Source organism: Rhipicephalus sanguineus, chromosome 4, assembly GCF_013339695.2.
Source record: "Rhipicephalus sanguineus isolate Rsan-2018 chromosome 4, BIME_Rsan_1.4, whole genome shotgun sequence".
In the NCBI taxonomy this organism is placed as follows: domain Eukaryota; kingdom Metazoa; phylum Arthropoda; class Arachnida; order Ixodida; family Ixodidae; genus Rhipicephalus; species Rhipicephalus sanguineus.
In genome coordinates, this window is record NC_051179.1 from 157797852 (window position 1) to 157820281 (window position 22430).

A 22430-nucleotide genomic window follows, 5' to 3' on the forward strand; every position below is an offset into this window, starting at 1 on the left:
GGCTCATCTGAGGGGACACCCTCAGAGAGCCATGTTTCCTCTGCTACATCGGTTAAGAAACGTAATGCTTATGCATCTCAATGAAGAACTAGTTATTTTGGGAAAGGACACTTTCCTCCGACGCTGGTCTACGCGATTCATTATTGTTAAAAACAACAGAGTGTCCATGCCTTTCCTCCCCTACTGAGGAGGTGGGCTAGAGTTTGTACCATTGTGAAACTACAGTGTGAATACTCCTTTTTTTATCAGAAACATGTCCTTTTTTGTGAATTATTGTTCTTGAGCACGAGAGTAAAATGTCCTCATAGGTGGATGCAAAAACATCACCTTACTTTATGAAAGACTCATTTGTTTGTACACATAGCCTTACTGTACATATAAGCTTCATCATCTCGAACATTATGAATGTCCCGTTTTTTTGTACAAATTTTTGCATTATACATACATATGAACATCACTGCATACACCAATAAGTTATTTTCGCTGTACATAACAGCTTGCATTGTACATAGGCATGAACAACATTGTATATCATTTCTGTGTACACAATAAGTTATGTAAGATAGATCCGGAAATAAAATTCTCTTAAACGCGGTGCCCCCAGGGAGAGGCGCGGGCATTGCACTGCGCTCGTGCTGACCCCTGCCACTACCCCAGACTGGGGCAGATGGGGCATGCAATTTTCGGTAGTGGGGGACTGCGTTCGCGCTATCCCCCTGTCCTACTTAAATCGAAAGAAAGACATGAGTGATGCGTAGAGGTGCTTTGCGCGCTCAGTAGTTATTGCGAACTGCCGCGTTTTTAGCGGAGTTCGCGAATCCCAGGCCGCGTGTTGCGCTATAATGTTGGGCTCGCGTGTTTTCGGGAGCCTCGATCGGCAGCGTTTTCTGGCCATGCTGAAGAAGTAGGGCCCCTTTAATTGTTCTTCGGAAGGTTACAGCTCGTGTACGTTAGTGTTTGTGTATGCATGCGTGCATGTAGGCGCTTGCTTACATACCATGTTGGCCGGTCATTGAAGTAAAGAATAAATCCCATACGGTTGAAAATCGACGCGCCAGCGCCCGCAACTTACCAGACCAAACCCATTGCATTCACGCGCCGGCGTCAGCGATGAATTTGTAGGGTACTCATTTGGGCTGGTTGGTTCATGATTACGACTAGGAAAACAACGCTAAAATTACTCCTCTCTTCGCTTTGTCGTTTTAGCGCTGTTTGAAATGCGGAGCGCTTTAGCGGCCCGGATTGTCGTTCATCCACCGTCTCATGCCGAAATGGTCACGCAGTGCTCAATACAAGCCTAAAACATTGTTAACAATGCTCAAAACCAATGCAAAATAAACTAACAAGGTATAAGATACGATAAACCACAGAAATAACCAAGAATTAATCATCGTAATTTACATAAAATCGCGATAAACGCTTCTGAAATATCAGGCTGAGTCCCGTGCCGCGCAAGAGGGCGCCACGTCGCCTCGGCAAGCGTGCGATTGCCAAGGAAATCGCTGGGTTGCCCGTGCTACGCACCTCCTCAGTTTTCACGGCAGTGGAGCTGCACGAAAGGGACCCTAGAACGGTTTTGACGATTTTGTATAAACGAATTGAGCCGGTAAACGCCCTCAGAATCGTTTTCAGGCCGATTTAAGCTCTCTGCGTCAACTGTGTAATTTATTATGACTTAAAACATCCGAGTCGCTACAGGTCGCAGCGGCTCAGCCAAAAGAGTTTTCAACTTCTCGCGCCCTTTCTACGTAGCACTGTTCCTTATTTCGTAGCACCAGCGACCGATCTGATTGGATACGTCCAGCTACGTCACTGAACCTCCTATGGGCAGCCAGCGTCATCTGCCTGTGTTGCAATGCGGTGCTCCTTGTTGACGTGAGCTGCGCGACAGTGTTTATCTAAAGAAGTTTCTTTACCCAGAACCATGAAATGGCCTTGCTGAGTTGTGTGCCGCAAATCTAGCGATTGGTGACATGTAACGCTGCGACGTGGAAGGGCGTGTGAGGCATCTGGCGAGCGGAGTCGCTTCATCTCTTCGCAGGCGCTCGCTTTTCAGATCCACGCGTCTGCGGCTGTAACTTCACCACTGAAGACACGATCACAATGTTTGAGTTCACGCCACGTGGTTTACGCTAATCGGTGATCGTTCCCAGACAATTTTTGTTTGTCCGTATGCCTTTGCAGATTGTCGCCGTACAGAATAAAATTACATGGATGGATGCTATGAGCGTCCCCTTTATAACGGGGCGGTGACATGTCTGCCACCAGGCTCGAAGGCGAAAAAAGAAGAAAGAAAAAAAACTTCCTTTTTTCATGTTGTCTCAATGACTTATCTACATTGATTAAATCTATGTTATTATACCAAAAAATATAAATTCACGGTCCATCTCTCTGCCTCTTAAGGCAGAATGACCTTTTTTTTCCCCAATTATTTATTTTTGTACTTTATCTCTACTTTTCTGCCACCAATACTCTAACCGTCTCTTACTTATTTCTATCGCGGGCGTGTTGAACTTTCCATTGTTGTCCCTAAAACCCAAGGCTTCATGTAGACTCGTGCCCACGCGTATACCTGGGTGAATATGGCCACATTCAATCAGTACATGTTCCATCGTTTCCTTAGTTCCCCCGCAGCATGTACATTGTTCTTCTTCGTTACTGAATCTCGCTTTATAACTACGCGTTCTAAGGCAGCCCGACCTTGCTTCAAACAGTAAAGCGCTTCCCCTTGAATTATCATAAAACCTTTCCCTCCTTATTTCGTTTTTTCCCTTTCGGTAGTTACTCAGAGCCTGCTTCTTTTCCATCGCTGTCATCCAATAAGTCCTCTCCGCCTCCCTGACCTTCCGCTTAATGCTCCCTGTTGCCATATCGCCCGCACTGCTAGCCGTATATTTACTGGTGAGCCTCCTAGTTCTCTTTCTCCACTGCGTGTCAACGCTTTTTCTATACAAATACCTGAAAACCTTCTCTGCCCATCTACTCTTTCTTCATTTTCCTCAGCCTCTCTTCGAATCTCATTTTGCTCTGCGCTTCCCTCACTTCAAAGCCTGTCCACCCCATATCACCCTTTACCGCCTCATTTGTCGTCTTCCCGTGAGCGCCCAACGCGAGGCGGCCCACCGTCCTTTGATTTACATCCATTCCTGATTGCACCTCTGACTTCATGCACACCACTGAGTTCCCAAATGTAAGCCCCGGAACCATCACATCCTTCCACAGCCCTCGAAGCACCTCGTACCTATTGTATCCCCATAAAGCTCTGTGCTTCATAATTGCAGCATTCCTCTTTCCCTTTGCTACCGATGCTTTCTCTTGTACCTCCATATATCTATCCCCCTCATTTACCCATACTCCGAGGTACTTGTACTCGCTTACCCTCGGTATTTTTTGGCCCTGTATTAAGACCGTATGGTCTCCGTGATCATTGAATACCATCAATCCACATTTTGTTGCACTAAATCCTAGTCCTAGAGCCTCACACTCCCTTCCGCATATATCTGCCAGTCGCTGTATATCATCTTGAGTTAGTTAGTTAGTTAGTTAGTTAGTTAGTTCGGTTTTTATGGCGCAAAAGCAGCTAAGGCTATGTTGCGCCAGTCTCGAGGTATTTATTAATGGGCAGTGATATTATGCAGTTTTATAGCTTACTTAAAAAGTCACCTTCTTTAAGAAAGTTTAGCACGTCTGACAACGGTACTAGAGGATGATCTCCTAGAAGCAGAGTTGGATGTAGAGGTATGTGTTGTTTGTATAATTTGCTGAAGTATTTTTGTCTCTGCGTTTCAACGTCGGGGCATGCGATTAGGATGTGTGTGAGTGTTAACGGTTGTTGGCATTTTTCACATGTTGGTTGTTCTTCTTTTGTGAGCAGAAAGTTGTGTGTCAGGTGTGTGTGCCCAATTCGGAGTCTGCACAAAATGACCTCAACAAAGCGTTCTTGGTGGCGACAGGTCTTCCATTCTCCAAGTAGAGGCTTTATTAGATGGAGCTTGTTATTTGTGCATGAGTCCCACTGTTGCTGCCATTTTCCTAACAGTGCTCGACGAATTGTTGTTTGGCTGTCTTGCAGCGGGATTTTTATTTTTGTAAGTGCTTTGTGTACTGCGAGAGAGGCGTATTCATCTGCTTTTTCGTTGCCCGGTATACCAACATGGCTTGGCACCCAGCAGAAACGGATAGAAACTTCTTCGCTATTTAAAAACACCATGTTTAAAATGTCGCCAAGTAATGGCTCACACTCGGACTTAACATGCAGGGCTTTCAGTGCACTTAACGAATCGGTGTATATGATTGCTTTCTTGTATTTACCAGCGATGATTTTCCGGACTGCTTCATATAAGCCGTAAACTTCAGCAGTGAAAATGGAAATACACTGAGGTACTCTCACACTTAGGGCACTTTCCCCAGTCACGATCCCAATACCCACATGGTTTTTTGTTTTCGAGCCATCTGTGTATTATTCGGCGTAATCCCTATATTTATCCTGAAGGGATATCATCTTGACTGTCCGCAAATAAGACAATATCATCAGCATAAAATAGACCTGGAAGCTTCTGCTCAACCATCGCTCCGACCTGTTTGTGTGACAAATTAAATCCAATGTTGCTACCTTCTAGCGCTTTTTCCATCCTCGCCATGTACAGCATGAATAACAGCGGGGACAGGGCATCCCTGTCTCAGCCCCTTGCTAATTTCAACGCTGTCCTTACTTATTCCTTCCCATTCTATACAAACTGTATTTTCTCGGTATATTTCCCTCAAAAGCTGTACACAGTCGTCACCTATGCCCACTTCCTTCAATATATCCCACAAAATTTCCTGATTAACGTTGTCATACGCCCCGGTGATATCTAGATAAGCTACGTATAAGGGCCTGTTTTCTATTTTAGATATTTCTATACACTGGGTAAGAACAAGCAGATTATCGTCTAACCGCCTGTCGATTCGAAATCCATTCTGAAGTTCTCCCAAAATATCATTTTGTTCTACCCACGCTTCTATTTTTAATTTTACTGCCTGCATCGCCAACCTTTATAGCACCGATGTAATTGTTAGCGGTCTATACGAGCGAATGTTGTCCTTTTCTCCCTTTATAGATTAAGTTCATTCTACTTTTTCGCCAACTGTCTGGTATTTCCCTCTCCCGTAAGCACTTTTCTACGGCTTTCAGCAGTGTTTCTTTAGTGTTATGTCCGAGTTCGTTAATGAGGCTGACGGGAACCCCATCTAAGCCCGGAGTAGTGCGCTTAGGAATTTTTCCTTCAGCCTTCTTCCAATTGAAATTCTCTAGTACTACATCTTCGTCGGTTGCACTCCTTTGTGTACTTTTACTCACCGGGGGAATCCCCTGGGGGACCTTTTTAAACGAATCGGGTGTTATCTTTCGGATGTAACCTAGCGCTTCATATCCTTCCAATTTATTTCCTCGTTCATCTACCATATGTTGTTGCATTGTGACAGACTTCCTACCCAGCGCTTTTAGGTGGCTCCAAAATATCCTAGGCGCGGCCTTCTTCTTTTCGCGAATCTCTGTCATCCAGCGTTCACTTTCACCTTTAATTTTTGCCTCGACTAATTTCTGCACAATGGATTTTTGCTCTAAATATATTTCCCATATTTGGTTGACTTCGTCCTGTGGCCGCTTCTCCTTTTTTGCCTGTCTGTGCTCCCGTGATGCCTGACGTCGCATCTCGATCGCTTCCCGGATTTCTTTGTTCCACCAACATTTTTGCCTTTTTCTTTCCTTTCCAACAAATAGTTTTCTTCTCTATTTCCATTTCTTTCGTGATTACATGCAGCGGTCTTTGCCTGGTAGTTCGTCTACTTTTTCCTCGACTCTTGCGGCTATATTTGTTATTTGTTTGTCACAACGGCCGGTAGTGCGGCGGCACCTGGCGGAGCATATCTCAACCACTCCGCGCGCATCGTGTCTGCTGCCCGACGGGACGCGCTGCGCTCGCCCGCGTAGCCTGGCTGCTGTTTCGTGAGTTCACGAGGCGAAGCAGTGGTAGAAGGAGGGTATAACTATAATTCCCCGTAGCTGCGTAGTAACAACACGGTGCGTCGCTTAATTTTTGGTGTGAATGGTGTCATGATGCTAGCCTAAACGCTTACAAGAATTGAAAAAGCGTAGCACTTCAAGCCATACCACATCTTACCCAAGATTGATATCAGCGCAGCATTTGGAATTTAGATGTACACCAAACCCTACGCAAGAACTTTACTCCCCGTATTCTTAAACGCACCTTCACTCGAGCCTTCACCTCGACTTGACCAAGTCAAGGCGAAGCGCCCTCCTCCACTCAAGGAGCCGCTGGGTTTCAAGAACGCTCCTCGGCCTTTCCTTCGCCAAGGGACACTTCGCTAACGCTCCCTTGACTCGAGTGGCGTCTGATAACGAGAATATTCCTAATGTGGTTAGGAAATAGCTGTTTCTGCTCAATATTTATGTGCTTTTCTTAGTTAATCTTCTTATCAGTCGACGTTACGGCAAAATACACGCCTTTAAATCTGTAGTGTAGCTTCCGTAAGCCTTAAGCCGATAGAGTAAGCGAAACCCCCGCTTGAAATCTGGCAACAGTCGCATCCCGGGCTGCTGAAAGAACAGCTGATTCCGATGTGTCTGGTGCTGATCGTTTCGACGCGCTTAACTTCTTTTATGCCGCATGCGTCTGTTAATCGCTGTATATGATGTACGGCAGTGTCTACTTGTGTATTGTTCGTGACCCAGCTTTCGCCATGGTGACTGACGAACTACTTGAGTGATAGCGAAAAGCAGGGGCCACCATCGCCACGGACGATTTGTCGTTTTTGTTTAGCTTCCTGCTGCTGAGAGCCTTCTGTTAATTGATGCAGCTGCAGAACAGATAATGCGGGTGTGGTCTGTCTTTCTGTCTGTCCTTCTGTCTGTCCTTCTGTCTGTCTTTCTGTTTGTCGGCACGTCCCTCGATTCATTCACTCGGCCAAAGTTGAACCACTTGCCCAAGGGCCAGCCATCGTGAACGGCTGACTAGGTTCATACTTGTGTACATTGTTGATCAAAAAGCAAACATACCGCTATCTGAGGCGCAACATCACTAGGTAAGTATTAAACGGTGTGTTCCTTTAACAGAAAATACATAGATACGCAATTTTTAAAGACCTTGATGGTATGCGTGTTAACGTTGAGACTTAAAAGATTGCCACAGCTGAAGCGATCAGCGGTCCAAGCCGAGCAAGCGCGAGCGCAACAACAACCAATCTTCGTCTTCTTCTTCGCAGGCGTTCTTGTCTGCGCCCCTACCATGTTACAAATCCTCCCCCGCGGAAAAGGAGCCATCCTGGCGACATAAGGAACAGGTACAAACTGGTGGGTCATAATGCGGCTTTCAGTCGATCGACGTGAACAGTCTCGCTGGCCGCGACGACGGCGGTTCGTAGATGATTGAACAGGCTCAATCATATAGTTAACTGGGGATGCTTGACGTAGGACACGGTAGGGGCCTTCGTACTTAGGCAGTAGCTTTGGGAAAGGCCCAAGAGCGGAGGAGGAAACGCGAAAGCCACACCCACGTGTCAGGCGAATACGACTGAGGAGGGGCAGGTTTTCGTCGTGACGGTCCTCCGGCCCTACTCGCCCTACAATGTTACAACCTAGTTTCTTAAGTTGAGCTGAAAATGCGACTGCGCTGAAACTTGTCTTCCTCCGTGCCCTCTGCACAAGCTCAGTTGTGTTTCGGTTTCGGTTCAGTATGCATTGGTACGAATGACAGGAGGCGCCGCTCTGGCATTCCGTTTTACCAAGGCGACGTGTAAAGTTTGTGGGAGGTACTCGTTGAGTGCGGACGTTTCTTCTCCTCGGCGCATCGCGCAAACAGCGTGTTCGGGCTGGCCGGCGTCCCCACCGGTCGCGTTGGTCACCGCCGGTCTTCGCCTGCCGCTGCGCCGGGACTACCAGCCCGCAACACAGCACTCATGTTTCCCGACGTCGTATGCCAGATGGCCCATATCACGCAGCGCCTCTTCTATCGTCTTTAGACGACATTGCAGCGAAGCACGCAGATACGCGGCCAATTTTTACATACGATCACATTATACTGATGTGCTTGGTGAATTCGCCACCGCACTGTGTGCAAGAATTACTTATCGTAGGTAAATTTGCTCTCGATGTGGAGTGCTAGCATAGTTCATAATTACAGGAGCCTGTGCAATTGTTATTTTCTCATTTCATTTCCTGAGACATTTAACGCGACACTGGTAGTGGTTCCGCTTCGTTTATTTTACAAATGCGGTAGAGACTGCTCGCTGCTGCTACTCATAGTTATCCCAGTGTCGCGTTAAGGAGTACGTATGCTATGCATGTGGTAGAGCGTTCAAATTAGACTGTAACGCAGGTTGAGGAAAGCATTCGCTTGTGTTTTCTCCACTATCGACGGAAGCAGTGTTTTAAAGTCGTTTTTTTTTAATTGGCAGCGTATGTTGTCGGTTAACTTGGACTGATGTGTGTTTGGTTTCTTCTTAACAGCGTTTTCTTAACATCAGGTATACTTATGCAAAGTTTTAATATTCGGATGATGCATAAGTTAGCAGTTCATTACTTCCATCAACGCTTTCTATTCGCCGTGCATTTGTCGATGTACCTAACGTGACTAATTCTAATGACGCAACGGCCATATTTTAAAATGTTTGTCCTGTCTTTTTTATTTTGGAAGCGCAGGCAGCCTGTAATTAGTGCACGACTGCCCTGTGTACTGACGTTTCGGCATTCATTTGCAGTTTGTGACCCCTGGGAATACCTGCTGAGGAGGGCATCGGCGTCTGTGCTGTATAGGGAATGAAGCCGTTTCTGCCTTTTACTGCTGTTCTGCCTTAACGACGACCGTGTGCACGCACTCAACCTGGGCGGATGTGTTGCAAAGAAGCAGAGTAAACGACTGTACTGATTCAACGAAGACGACAGCACCGAAATGGTGAAAGATTCTCAAGGGCCTTGCAGTCATCGCAGCTACTTCTGGTCACAGAACCCTGTAAATATTTGTAAATATACGCTATCAAGCAAAATCAGCTTGCCTACATGTTGGAACCGCGCCACCTCCCTTCCATGGAAGAGGAACAGTGCTGCATTCTATAGAACGTGTTTGATTGTTGTAGAACTGCTTTTTCTATATAATCAGAGCAGATGAGGTTTTTGCGATCTTGTCCGAACACGAAAGCACAGGGATAACTCTAAATCAATTGCAAAGGGTTAAATGAATTTTTATTATATGTGCTTGATGATGAATAACGTAGGTGACAAAATACAAGTGTGTAAAGCTGCAAGGTGTCCGTCAATAAAGCATATGCAGCCTACATACTGTCATGAAATTCGAGCTTGTAGGACATCATAAAGAAGATAAGGTGGTAGCCACACTAGTGTGACTAATCCATGCAGTGCAGCTATTAACTGCAGCTTTTCTTCCTTTGTATACAGTCATGCAAACGCTGCAAATACTGCACATTTGTAAAGAGTGTTGGTGTATCTTCTAGTCTCAGCAGCCAGGTTCCTGCACAAAAGAAAGGGGTTATAAATAATGAACATAGTGGTACATCAAAGCTGCATTTTTCTTTACTTCTCGTTCTACACACATTCTTCAGTACTTCTCGCCTTGAAGGACAGGCATGTCTTTTGTTGACTTAATGAGCTTTCACTATTTTGATACATGTTTGGGCCAGGCACTTGTGCATCTGAACAGACGTATGGCTATCCAACGCCCATTAGCTTGATTATATAATGGCTCAAACGTCTACAATTACACTGCGTGTGCTATTGTTTTCTGAAAATTTGCCGTCATTGCTTAATTAGAAGCAGTGTTATTCAGCTTGAAAATAAAACATTCATTCATTTCTCTGCTGTATCTTTTGTGTTTTGATACGTTTCACGCATTTTTGCATACATGCGGGTTTCATACTGCACCACCACCTGGTTAATTTCATATAGCTAGGCTTGGACGTCCACAGATATTGTGGGCTACATAAATACTGTATAACGAAGCTACGAATTACGTAGTTATAACTTTCAATACTACCAACTGCACTCTCGTTGTACCCCATTACATTCTCTTTTGTTTTCCATAAACCATCCCAAATATGGATCTGATCAAACACAGGTAAAATGTGAAAAACAAAATAGAAGAACGCACCTTCACGTTGATACAGAAGATCTCCTTGCAGAGGTATGCTTCTTCGTGTTTCGGTTAGGGTAGTGAAGATTTACATGAGCGAAAGCCGCTCAGGTGTGCGGTGAATGCCGGCGCATGAATAGTCAGGTACGCACCCATGAAGCTAGCATGAATAATTCACCCATTATTGGAGAAAAGTTCGCTCTTTCACTTTCCTTTCGCTATCGCACAGTCTTTCGCACCGGGCTTGAACTGATGCGGCGTAAGGTCCTCTTGACATCATGCCCGCCTCTCTCGGAGCCACAGCAGCCACAGTATACCTGAGCCGTTGCCGAACCACTCGAAGACAGCGCCATAGTAAATGCGCACCTTCACTGTCGAAAGCAAAAAGGCAGCGGCAGGGCGGCAGCTTGATCCATCGGGAAATGCAGAACCAAGTGAGCGACGCACCGCATGGATGCCACGCTGACCGTGGCCTCCGAAATGACGAGCGCGGCGGCCCGCTATGTCGGAGGCCACGCGCTGACGCCGCAACTTCACTCAAGGAACGATTCAAGGTAGCTCCCGCGCTACCTTGACAATCTCAAGAAAAACCACTCGAGATTTCCTCAAGTCGAGGTGCGTTTCGAGTGAAGGGCGATTTGTGAATCGGAAAACGGCCCTCAAGGAGCGTTTCGAGTGAAGGGTCAAGTCGAGGAGCGTTTGTGAATACGGGGGTACGTCTCGCAGATCCTCTAAATATTACTCATATCTTTCTTTCGATTTAAATAGTATAGGGGGATAGCGCGAACGCAGTCCCCCACTACCAAAAATTGCATGCCCCATCTGCCCCAGTTTGGGGTAGTGGCAGGGTCAGCACGAGCGCAGTGCAATGCCCGCACCTCTCCCTGGGGGCACCGCCTCGCTGATCACGGTGACCCCGGCACCAGGTAAGTATGCCCAGAAAATGTCGCGCCCTTCGTGCACACCCTTCGCGACCTCCTAGAAAGCGCAAGTGAGTTATGGGCGACGTTGGCAAATTACTTTTGTTTCCCACTTGAATACATGAAGCATTTCAAGCAGTACACCTATAGTATTCTAATTTACGCAGAACTGTTAAGTTAAATTGCGCTCAGCTGCCACGGACGTTAAGCAAGGCTCAAAATTTGAGCGAATGTCACGCTAGCTTTCGCAAAACCAGCGAGAATATTCTGTACGCCGCTAGAGGCGCCACCGCAGGGGTCATTTCCCTCTATATGCATTCTAGTACACTGTACCTCTAATCACCATAACAGGACGCACGGTTTTCTTACTGTCCTGAAAAAGAATGCAAATGAAAGATCCAATTGTATTCGCAAATAAAGAAAAAAAAAAGCCATGAAAGCATCACCTTGGCAAGCAAAACAAACCTAGAAACGAAAGACTAAAAAAAAAAAGAAACTGCGTCGGCCGGGAATCGAACCCGGGCCACCCGCGTGGCAGGCGAGTATTCTACCACTGAACCACCGACGCCACATGGACAACCATCTCGTATGCACGGAACGCTGAAGGACAGGCCGCAGGCGTACAGTTGCGAACCGCACATACAGGCAGCTTCGCCGTTGTGCACCGGCACCATGAACTGCTGAAAGGTGGACAGACTTTCACAATATAATACATCATCGTCAGCCTATTTTTTTCCTACTCGGATTTTCTTGTGTTGCTGGCGTGACAGTCACATCTTATGTAAAGCATAGGAGCACGCAAGCTTGGGCGAGTTTGTTTCACATGATGGAATAACTTCACAGCGCAGGAAAAAAAAAGAAAGAAAACAAGGAAGACAGTGCTCGTATTGTCTGCTCGTTTCGTCTGTTTATGCTTTTTCGGTGGTGTGAAGTTATTCTATTAATGTGAGGCAAAATGTTGTGCTGTACAAACTGACAAAATATTTCTGGAAGTCGTGCATCATGTTTTTTTTTTTCTTCGAACGTGCGTGAACGTCTAATAATAATAGCTTTTATTTGCACAACAATGGGAGCCCTCCGGTGACGTGCGAGGCTAGACAGAAAGGAAAGACCCGCGTGCGTCTGCGAGCCAGTGACCGGCAGGGAAATGAAAAGATTGACGAGTGCCATTCTGTGTAGTGACAGCAGTGCGTCACTGACATCCGCTATTAACTAGTCGGCCATACGCTTTCCCAGCGACGTGCGATAGTTCCTACTTTCGTCGCTTGTCGCATCGCTCCGTCGCGTGAATTTTAGTGCACATGGGGTTTAGCCGTCAATAATGTACACCTCTACCATAGGTGTCTCGCCTGTCAGTGTAGTTATGATTGATTGTCGTCTATGAATACACGACAACATTTTATCACATCTGTAATTGCAAATCTGTATTTCGAATGACTTGATGCTGTGTTGTTGTAAATCGTACTAGGCATTGTCCTGTCTGCTGGTTCTTCTTCGCTGTCTTCGGTTATTCTCGCTGGTTTCCTCTTCCGAATAGCTTACTTCTTTTTCTTGTATGCAGTTTTTCTTCACCGCTGTTTTTACAAGGCATTCCATGGGCCTGAGACACTGTTAGTTAATGTGGAAGCCAGTGCAATTTCTCTGATGGCACCTGATACAGAACCTGAATTTATGCTGCGGTCGCAACGACCAGCTCCAGCCTGCGCGGTCACTTTCCGTCGTATTCTCTGCAACATGTGGTTGTTTTTTATGCAATAACAAAGCCACTTTTTCAACATCATGGGGAAATTTATGGCTGCATGTAAGCACGACTATACGTGCGTCATACACTAGCAGTAATTCATGAATTACATGTTAATTCTGTGGGTATTCAGATTCATTATTTAATAGTAAACAGACGTGTTCTATCAGAAGCTTGGATATATACGATGTGCTGAAGTAGCCATTTATCTTCGTTGCACACGGCACTGTAGTATGAAAATTTATAAATACCGCGATGAGGAAAGACGTGAGTGGATGAACAGGTATGTGATGTTGCTCGATTCTTCGGCACGACGGCTGACATATGAAATTAGAGAAAAACAGGAAAGAGCTCTCTCGGGAGCTCTGTGAAGTCCATTCATTCTATAACTAACTTCCCATGGCAGTCGTCAGGCTGCTAACCAAACATGCTGCAAATACAGTTATTACAGGGTGTGTTCAGATAATAACGTCGATGCATGTCCTGCGACCCCCTTTAATTTCGCTGGAAAAAATATATTTTGCTGTCCGAGTGCCCAGGACAACATCACCAGTCTTAGTTTCGAGGTAAAAAAAATTTGCCTTCTTGTCAAAAAAATTCGTGAGCCAAAACCGCTTTTTGCGAATTGCGCGGAAATGGGATTTTGACGAAGTCCTATACATAAAAACAACTGCACCTGCCGGGCTCAAAATGTTTCTTGGCATACATGAATCGCATGAGTTGTAACGTGATCATGCAGTATTGGGACCTTATCTTAAGGGAAAAAATCGCGAATATGGTAAATTGTTCAATAATGCCCTAATTTCAGATTCTTATGTTTTGCTCCGCTGGTATGACAGTCAGTACTTTCAAAATTTTTCCAGAGCGTTGCCACACATTAGATTAACAATTGTGCCAAATATAATTGCCGAGTATGCACCAATTTCACAAGGAGGCTGTCATTTTTAAAGCTCTCCACCGCCGCAGCGCCGTCTAGCGTCTGCGATGTTTCGCCGCCCTTCCGGTGTGTGGCGTTGCGCGGCGGTGTCCCCTCATGTGCAGATAGTGGTATGCACAATACCGGGGGTACCGGTGCGTGACGTCAACCTGCAAAGAGCGGTTGTCGACGCAAACAAAGAGATATGGCATATGAGTCGAGAGAAAGGCATCGAGGTAGTGGAAATAAACAGAGAGGTGCACAGGTGGGGTGGTTTTCAAAGAGACGGAATACACTTCGATAGGAGGCTTGGTCATGAGGTGGGTTGGCGACTTGCGGGACGCGCAGTAACTTTTTTGGGGGGCACGCGGGCCCTTCGGTGCCCAGGGTAGCTTGTAATGAGGAAAACCACCAGGGGGACTCTTTGACAGGCAGCATAGCGAAAAACCAGAGAAAAGGTAAAAGAAGGGAGAAGGCGCGTGTTGCAATTAGTTACATTAACATGCAGGGTGGCAGAAAAAAGGAAAAATGGTTAGAGATTGAGGGACAGTTAAACAAGGAACAGATAGGTGTTTATGCGGTTACAGAAACACACCTTAGAGACTTGCAAGAGCCACCACATATTGACAGTTATATTTGGGAAGGATGTAACAGGATCACATCAGAAAGGAGAGGTGGGGGTGTTGGAATGCTAATTCATAGCAGAACAAAATGGGATAGAGTGAAGCAGACGTGTTCAGAGCACCTTTGGGTTTCGGGCACAGTAGGTGGAAAGAAAACGTGGCTAGGTGTAGCATACTTGTGGACGGGGAATAACTGCAGAGAAAAGAATCTGGAGATAGTGAAATGCATAAGCACCGATATTAAAGAATTTGGTCATGATGCCGAAATAATCCTTCTAGGGGACATGAACGCTCACATTCGTGACCTTGACGGATATTCAGACACCAATGGCAAGTTATTGGTAGATCTCTGCGAGAAACATAGTCTTGAGATAGTTAACGTGGGGCCGAAGTGTGAGGGGCAGATCACGTGGGAAGTCGGAAACAGGCAATCGAGCATTGATTATTGTCTCATGACCGAAGGAATATATGACAAACTTAGAGAGATGAGAATAGACGAGGAAGGCATTAACAGCTTGGGTAGTGATCATAAACGCATAATATTACAAATGGGATATAAAACTGAAAATAAGAACATAGAATCAAAATTTGGCAGCTTGTATCTAAATGACAAACAAATAACGAATGTAGCCGCAAGAGTCGAAGAAAAAGTAGACGAACTGCCAGGCAAAGACTGGAAGTATAGTAAGCTGCTACATATAATCACAAAAGAAATGGAAAAAGAGAAGAAAACTATTTGTTGGAAAGGAAAGAGAAAGCCAAAAAGCTGGTGGAACAAAGAAATCCGGGAGGCGATCGAGAAGCGACGTGAGGCATCACGGGAGCACAGACAGGCAAAAAAAGAGAAGCGGCCACAGGACGAAGTCAACCAAATATGGGAAATATATTTAGAGCAAAAATCCATTGTGCAGAAATTAGTCCAGGCAAAAATTAAAGGTGAAAGTGAACGCTGGATGACAGAGATTCGCGAAAAGAAGAAGGCCGCGCCTAGGATATTTTGGAGCCACCTAAAAGCGCTAGGTAGGAAGTCTGTCACAATGCAACAACGTTTGGTAGATGAACGAGGAAATCAATTGGAAGGGCATGAAGCGCTAGGTTACATCCGAAAGATAACAGCCGATTCGTTTAAAAAGGTCACCCAGGGGATTCCCCCGGTAGGTAATAGTACGCAAAGGAGTGCAACTGACGAAGATGTAGTACTAGAGAATTTCAACTGGAAGAAGGCCGAAGGAAAAATTTCTAAGCGCACTACTCCGGGCTTAGATGGGGTTCCCGTCAGCCTCATTAACGAACTCGGACATAACACTAAAGAAGAACTGCTGAAAGCCGTAGAAAAGTGCTTACAGGAGCGGGAAATACCAGACAGTTGGCGAAAAAGTAGAATGAACTTAATCTATAAAGGCAGGGGAGAAAAGGATAACATTCGCTCGTATAGACCGCTAACCATTACATCGGTGCTATACAGGTTGGCGATGCAGGCAGTAAAATTAAAAATAGAAGCGTGGGTAGAACAAAATGATATTTTGGGAGAACTTCAGAATGGATTTCGAATCGACAGGCGGTTAGACGATAATCTGTTTGTTCTTACCCAGTGTATAGAAATATCGAAAATAGAAAACAGGCCCTTATACATAGCTTATCTAGATATCACCGGAGCGTATGACAACGTTAAGCAGGAAATTTTGTGGGATATATTGAAAGAAGTGGGCATAGGGGACGACTGTATACAGCTTTTGAGGGAAATGTACCGAGAAAATACAGTTTGTATAGAATGGGAAGGAATAAGTAGCAAGGACAGCGTTGAAATTAGCAAGGGGCTCAGACAGGGATGTCCTTTGTCCCCGCTGTTATTCATGGTGTACACTGTCAATTTTTATGAAAGGGAACACGCGAGCGCGTGGCTCGCGAGCTCCGGCGGCTGCTTGCAGCGCCTTCAGGCGTGCGCGAGAGCAACCACGGTATCTTTTCGCGTCATCTAGTGGCGAATAAAACAACCAGTCACGGGTAATATGCAACCAGCTGCAAGATTGCAACCCCCTCCCCCTTCAAGCCGATTACGCAAGAGGCCGGGCCAGCGGCGTGTCGTCTGCTGCTCGTAAACTGCGTTTGGCACGCGGGCGCAATCGAAACGCGGAAGCTCTGTCGCTGGCTTTCGCGCGTTACACTTCGGCCGATTTAGATTTAAGCGACAGCGGTTCAGTCAGGTAAATTTTCGTTGCTGGTTTCCGGTTTTCAAATCTCGCATCTAATGCTGTCGAAAACATTTTTCCGAGTAGAACCCCACTTAGCGGAGAACGTGTCACCTGTCGTTACAAAATGTACTGGCAAGTCTGCGCTCGATGCTTTAAAGTCATGCATAGTGACTTCCGCCGGGTTTGGCCTCCCCAGTCTCCAGATCTTAACATCATCGAGAACGTCTGGGGACTTTTGAAAAGCGCGCTGGCGGGCCAGTCCCTGCATGGACTCTCGGCGGGCGACCTCTGGGTTGTCATTAAGGAGGAGTGGAAGAAGCTGAGAAGGGACACGTCCCTAACGGCCGCTCTTTATCAATCCCTACCAGCTAGAATGGCAGCTGTTATGGCCGCAAATGGTGACGCCACGAGGTATTAACAATTGTCATAATGTGCTTTTACTTTTTATGTGGGGGTCAAAAGCAAGACGACGTTTTTCCAGTTTCAATAAACTCACTGAATTTTTTTTTCATGTTTCATGCTCACGCCATTTATGTTAGTGATAATTATCGATCGAGATCTTTAGAAACACAGCCTTTTCTCCTTCTGTTTGCTATGCAGCGCCATTTCGCGCTCTCAACACAAACCCGGCGGAAGTCGCTATGCATGACTTTAAAGCATCGAGCGCAGACTTGCCAGTACATTTTGTAACGACAAGTGACACGTTCTCGGCTAAGTGGGATTCTACTCAGAAAAATGTTTTCGACAGCATTCGATGCGAGATTTGAAAACCGAAAACCAGCAACGAAAATTTACCTGACTGGACCGCTGTCGCTTAAACCTCAATCGGCCGAAGTGTAACGCGCGAAAGCCAAGCGACAGAGCTTCCGCGTTTCGATTGCGTTCGCGTGCCAAACGCAGTTTACAAGCAGCAGACGACACGCCGCTCGCCCGGCCTCTTGTGTAATCGCCTTGAAGGGGGAGGGGGTTGCAATCTTGCAGCTGGTTGCATATTACCCGTGAGTGCTTGTTTTATTCGCCACTAGATGACGCGGAAAGATACCGTGGTTGTACTCGCGCACGCCTGAAGGCGCTGCAAGCAGCCGCCGGAGCTCGCGGGCCACGCGCTCGCGTGTTCCCTTTCATAAAAATTGACAGTGTACATGGTGAGGATGGAAAAACCGCTAGAAGGTAGCAACATTGGATTTAATTTGTCACACAAACAGGTCGGCACGATGGTTGAGCAGAAGCTTCCAGGTCTATTTTATGCTGATGATATTGTCTTATTTGCGGACAGTCAAGATGATATACAGCGACTGGCAGATATATGCGGAAGGGAATGTGAGGCTCTAGGACTAGGATTTAGTGCAACAAAATGTGGATTGATGGTATTCAATGATCACGAAGACCATGCGGTCTTCATAAAAAGCCAAAAAATACCGAGGGTAAGCGAGTACAAGTACCTCGGAGTATGGGTAAATGAAGGGGATAGATATATGGAGGTACAAGAGAAAGCAGCGGTAGCAAAGGGAAAGAGGAATGCTGCAATTATGAAGCACAGAGCTTTATGGGGATACAATAGGTACGAGGTGCTTCGAGGGCTGTGGAAGGGTGTGATGGTCCCGGGGCTTACATTTGGGAACTCAGTGGTTTGCATGAAGTCAGAGGTACAATCAGGAATGGATGTAAATCAAAGGATGGTGGGCCGCCTCGCGTTGGGCGCTCACGGGAAGACGACAATTGAGGCTGTAAAGGGTGATATGGGATGGACAGGCTTTGAAGTGAGGGAAGCTCAGAGCAAAATGAGATTCGAAGAGAGGCTGAGGAAAATGAAGAAGAGTAGATGGGCAGAGAAGGTTTTCAGGTATTTGTATAGAAAAAGCGTTAACACGCAGTGGAGAAAGAGAACTAGGAGGCTCACCAGTAAATATACGGCTAGCAGTGCGGGCGATATGGCAACAGGGAGCATTAAGCGGAAGGTCAGGGAGGCGGAGAGGACTTATGGATGACAGCGATGGAAAAGAAGCCGGCTCTGAGTAACTACCGAAAGGGAAAAAACGAAATAAGGAGGGAAAGGTTTATGATAATTCAAGGGGAAGCGCTTTACTGTTTGAAGCAAGGTCGGGCTGCCTTAGAACGCGAAGTTATAAAGCGAGATTCAGTAACGAAGACGAACACTGTACATGCTGCGGGGGAACTAAGGAAACGATGGAACATGTACTGATTGAATGTGGCGATATTCACCCAGGTATACTTGTGGGCACGAGTCTACAGGAAGCCTTGGGTTTTAGGGACAACAATGGAAAGCTGAACACGTCCGCGATAGAAATAAGTAAGAGACGGTTAGAGTATTGGTGGCAGAAGAGTAGAGATGAAGTACGAAAATGAATATTGGGGGGGGGGAAATAAAATCATTCTGCCTTAAGAGGCAGAGAGATAGACCGTACGTGAATTTATAAATTTTTTTGGTATAATAAGATAGATTTAATCAATGTAGACAAGGTATTAGGCCAGCATGAAACAAGGAAGTTTTTTTTTTCTTCTTTTTTCTTCGAGCATGGTGGCAGACATGTCACCGCCCCGTTATAAAGGGGACGCTCATAGCATCCATCCATCCATCCATGCTAAGGTCCCTATATTTTTAATGGTAGCGACAACTACACGCGCGCCCTCTCGAGGGGTCCAAGGAGCAGCGATAGCAGACGACGCGCCGCTCACTCCCGTGCATATTGCGCCTGAAACCGAACTCGGTGCTCGCTTAAACCGTTAAATTATTAATATTTCTGGCCTAAGATGCTCATCAGTTCTCAAACTACCGGGACAATAAATTTAAGGAGCACGGAGCACGTTCAATATTGAAATAGAACGCGTGCGTTTCCAAATCAGATTCCGAGCGGGTTCCCCACAGCAGCTGTCATGCAGGGCATTTATATTTTTTTCCTTCGGATATTTTGACATTCAGCGTAACTTGAAGAACACGCGGTGTTTGTGCGAGTTAAAAGTGCTTGTTTTCTAGTTCGAATAAAATAGGCAGTTAATCTGCTAATGTTTTGCCTTGGAAAATTAGCAAAGATGCTTGGTGCGGCATATATAGTTTCAGTTTTTTCCTCCCAGTGTCTTGCAGTATAATTTATTCGAACTTCTGAAAACCATTGTGATATTCAAGGGAAAACATTACGCGGAATGCTTCAACGAAGAAGCCTTAACCGATCTCGCACACAGCAGATGATGATGATATGTGGGTTTTAATGGCGCAAGGGCCATGCGTGGCCAAAGAGCGCCATGAAAATGATAAAAGTGTAGCAATGGTCGGTGGTTTACAATGGTATGTAAGGGATGTGAGCTATGATGGTGTTACGTGGCTGTATATGGGCCTAAAATTCCGCGCCCTAGGGCGGGTAAAACGTATAAGCATTAAAATCATGAGCGTGACGTGATGTGTGTTTGTAGTGAGAATGAATGTCGGGTTGTTGTAATAATAAAACTAAGGGTATATGGCACGAGCACAAATGCCTCGTCAGCGCCCTTGAGACCAAGGGCTGCGAGGCAGGTGCTTACTTTAAGTGTAACTACCGCAGCAGCAGCCTCTGTTAGGAGGCCGTGCTACGGAATGCCTGGGTAAATAACGTGAAAGTCATGCACATCTTTTAAAAACGCGAAAAGTGACTGATGTTTAAAAACAGGTTCCCTACCGATGAACATTGATGGGTGAAATGGTAATTGTTGTCGGTAGGGTAATATAAAATGTTGTTTTCTAAGCGTGTCTAGATCATTACACTGGATTAGAATGTGAAGCACGCTAAGTGCTTCACCACATCGATCACACAATGGTGGGTCGCCGCCAGAGAGAAGGTGTGAGTGTGTACTGTATGTGTGTCCTGTTCTTAGCCTTCTGAGTATTACTTCTGTGTGGCGTGACTTTGACACTGGTGGCCAGTTACCAAGATGAGGCTTGATAACGTGTAGTTTGTTATGTGTTTGTCTATCCCATGTGCTCTGCCAATGAGCCCTGAGCTTTCTTTTAAGGAGGGGTTTTAGGTCAAGGGCAGGAACGGAAATGAGTGCATTCGCGGCAGCATTTTCGTGGGCGGATGCAGCTAGCTGATCCGCCAATACGTTTCCTTGTATCTCTCGGTGCCCTGGCACCCAGCACACCACGACATGCTGTTTGAGTGTGTGGACCGTACACAGGAGTGAATAGAGTGACACAAGGACAGGGTTTTTATGCTTTTTGAGAGATCTCAGGGCTTTTACTACACTTAGAGAATCAGTGTATATCACAGCACTTTCTAGTTTTAATTCTTTGATGTGTTTGACAGCCGCAAGTATGGCGTAGGCCTCTGCTGTGAAGATGCTTGTATTCGGGTGTAGTATGCCGGCATTGGAAAAGGATGGACCAATAGCTGCGTAAGACACAGAAGTACTGGACTTTGAGGCGTCTGTAAAGAATTCTGGACAAGTGTATTTGTGCTGTAGTTCGAGGAAGTATGTACGGATATGTGCGATAGGTGCGTGTTTTGTAACTTCCACGAAAGATATATCGCAGTCTATAAGCTGCCACTGCCATGGCGGGAGACGAGCAGCGGGGGCCATTAGACTGTGTTCAAGAAGTGGAACACTCATTTCCTCTGCCAAGCCTCTCACACGAAGCGCGTAAGGCTCTCGCACCGAAGGACGGTTGTGAAAAAAGGCAGACGTGGACAAATCATTGATTGTGGCGTGTGAGGGGTGTTCCTTGTTTGCGTTCACTTTGAGAAAATATACAAAGTATAAGTAGGATCTCTGTAGATGAAGCGACCACTCGTTTGATTCGACGTAGAGGCTTTCTACGGGGCTCGTGCGAAAAGCACCCGTAGAAAGACGAATACCTAAATGGTGGACAGGGTCCAGCATTTTCAAGGCGCTTGGTGTCGCGGACTGGTAGATTATTGCCCCGTAATCTAGGCGCGTGCGTATGAGGCTCTTATAGAGGTTCATCAGGCACTTCTTGTCACTACCCCACGTAGTGCGTGACAACACTTTGATGATATTCATAGTTTTTTATACACTTGTTTTTTATGTACTTGATGTGTGATATGAACGTTAACTTCGTGTCGAAAATGAGGCCAAGGAATTTATGCTCCGTCTTTAGAGACAGACGGTGGCCACCCAATTCAATGTCAGGATCGGATGAAGGCCTCTCTTTCTAGAGAATAATACGCACGTGCTTTTTTGTGGGTTAAGGCTGAACCCGTTCTCGTCTGCCCACTTGGTTACCTTGTTCAACCCAAGCTGTACCTGCCGCTCACACAATGCAAGGTTGCACGACTTATATCCGATCTGCACGTCATCAACGTATGCGCAATAAAACATATTGCGTGGGATGCATAGATGCAGGGAATTCATTTTTACAATAAAAAGTGTGCAGCTGAGGACACCACCTTGTGGCACCCCAGTTTCTTGAACAAACGGTCGTGAAAGAATGTTTCCCACTCGGACACGGAATGTACGATCCGTAAGGTAACTCTCTATTATGTCCAACATTTTACCTCGTACACCTAAATGGGACAGGTCTCTCAGTATTCCGAACCGCCATGTTGTATCGTAGGCTTTTTCCATGTTCAGGAATACCGAGAAAAAATTGCCTATAGACAAATGCTTCACGAATTTGTGCTTCAATCCGTATTAAGTGGTCGGTTGTAGATCGCCCCTCTCGAAATCCGCACTGGTACGGGTCAAGTAACTTGTTTGCTTCGAGGAAATGAATTAGCCTGCAGTTTATCATTTTTTCGAAGAGTTTGCACAGGCAACTCGTTAGCGCGATAGGCCTGTAGCTAGTAACAGCGGTTGGATCCTTTCCCTGTTTCAAAACAGGGATCACTATAGCCTCTTTCCAGGAACTAGGCATCTCGCCGGAAAACCATATGACATTGTAAAG

The 22430-nt window shown here is 45.9% G+C and overlaps 2 non-coding genes and 1 pseudogene across 2 annotated transcripts; 1 reads left to right on the plus strand and 2 right to left on the minus strand.

Moving 5' to 3' along the window:
- The first annotated feature begins 576 nt into the window (after positions 1 to 576).
- On the plus strand, positions 577 to 718 carry LOC119392040 (U1 spliceosomal RNA; annotated as a pseudogene).
- A 10195-nt stretch (positions 719 to 10913) lies between these two features.
- On the minus strand, positions 10914 to 11076 carry LOC119392036 (U1 spliceosomal RNA). Its single transcript, XR_005183633.1, has one exon. It is a non-coding gene; the product is annotated as a U1 spliceosomal RNA (small nuclear RNA).
- Positions 11077 to 11559: 483 nt separating this feature from the next.
- Positions 11560 to 11630, minus strand: Trnag-gcc (transfer RNA glycine (anticodon GCC)). The gene has a single exon. It is a non-coding gene; the product is annotated as a tRNA-Gly (tRNA).
- Positions 11631 to 22430: the final 10800 nt, after the last annotated feature.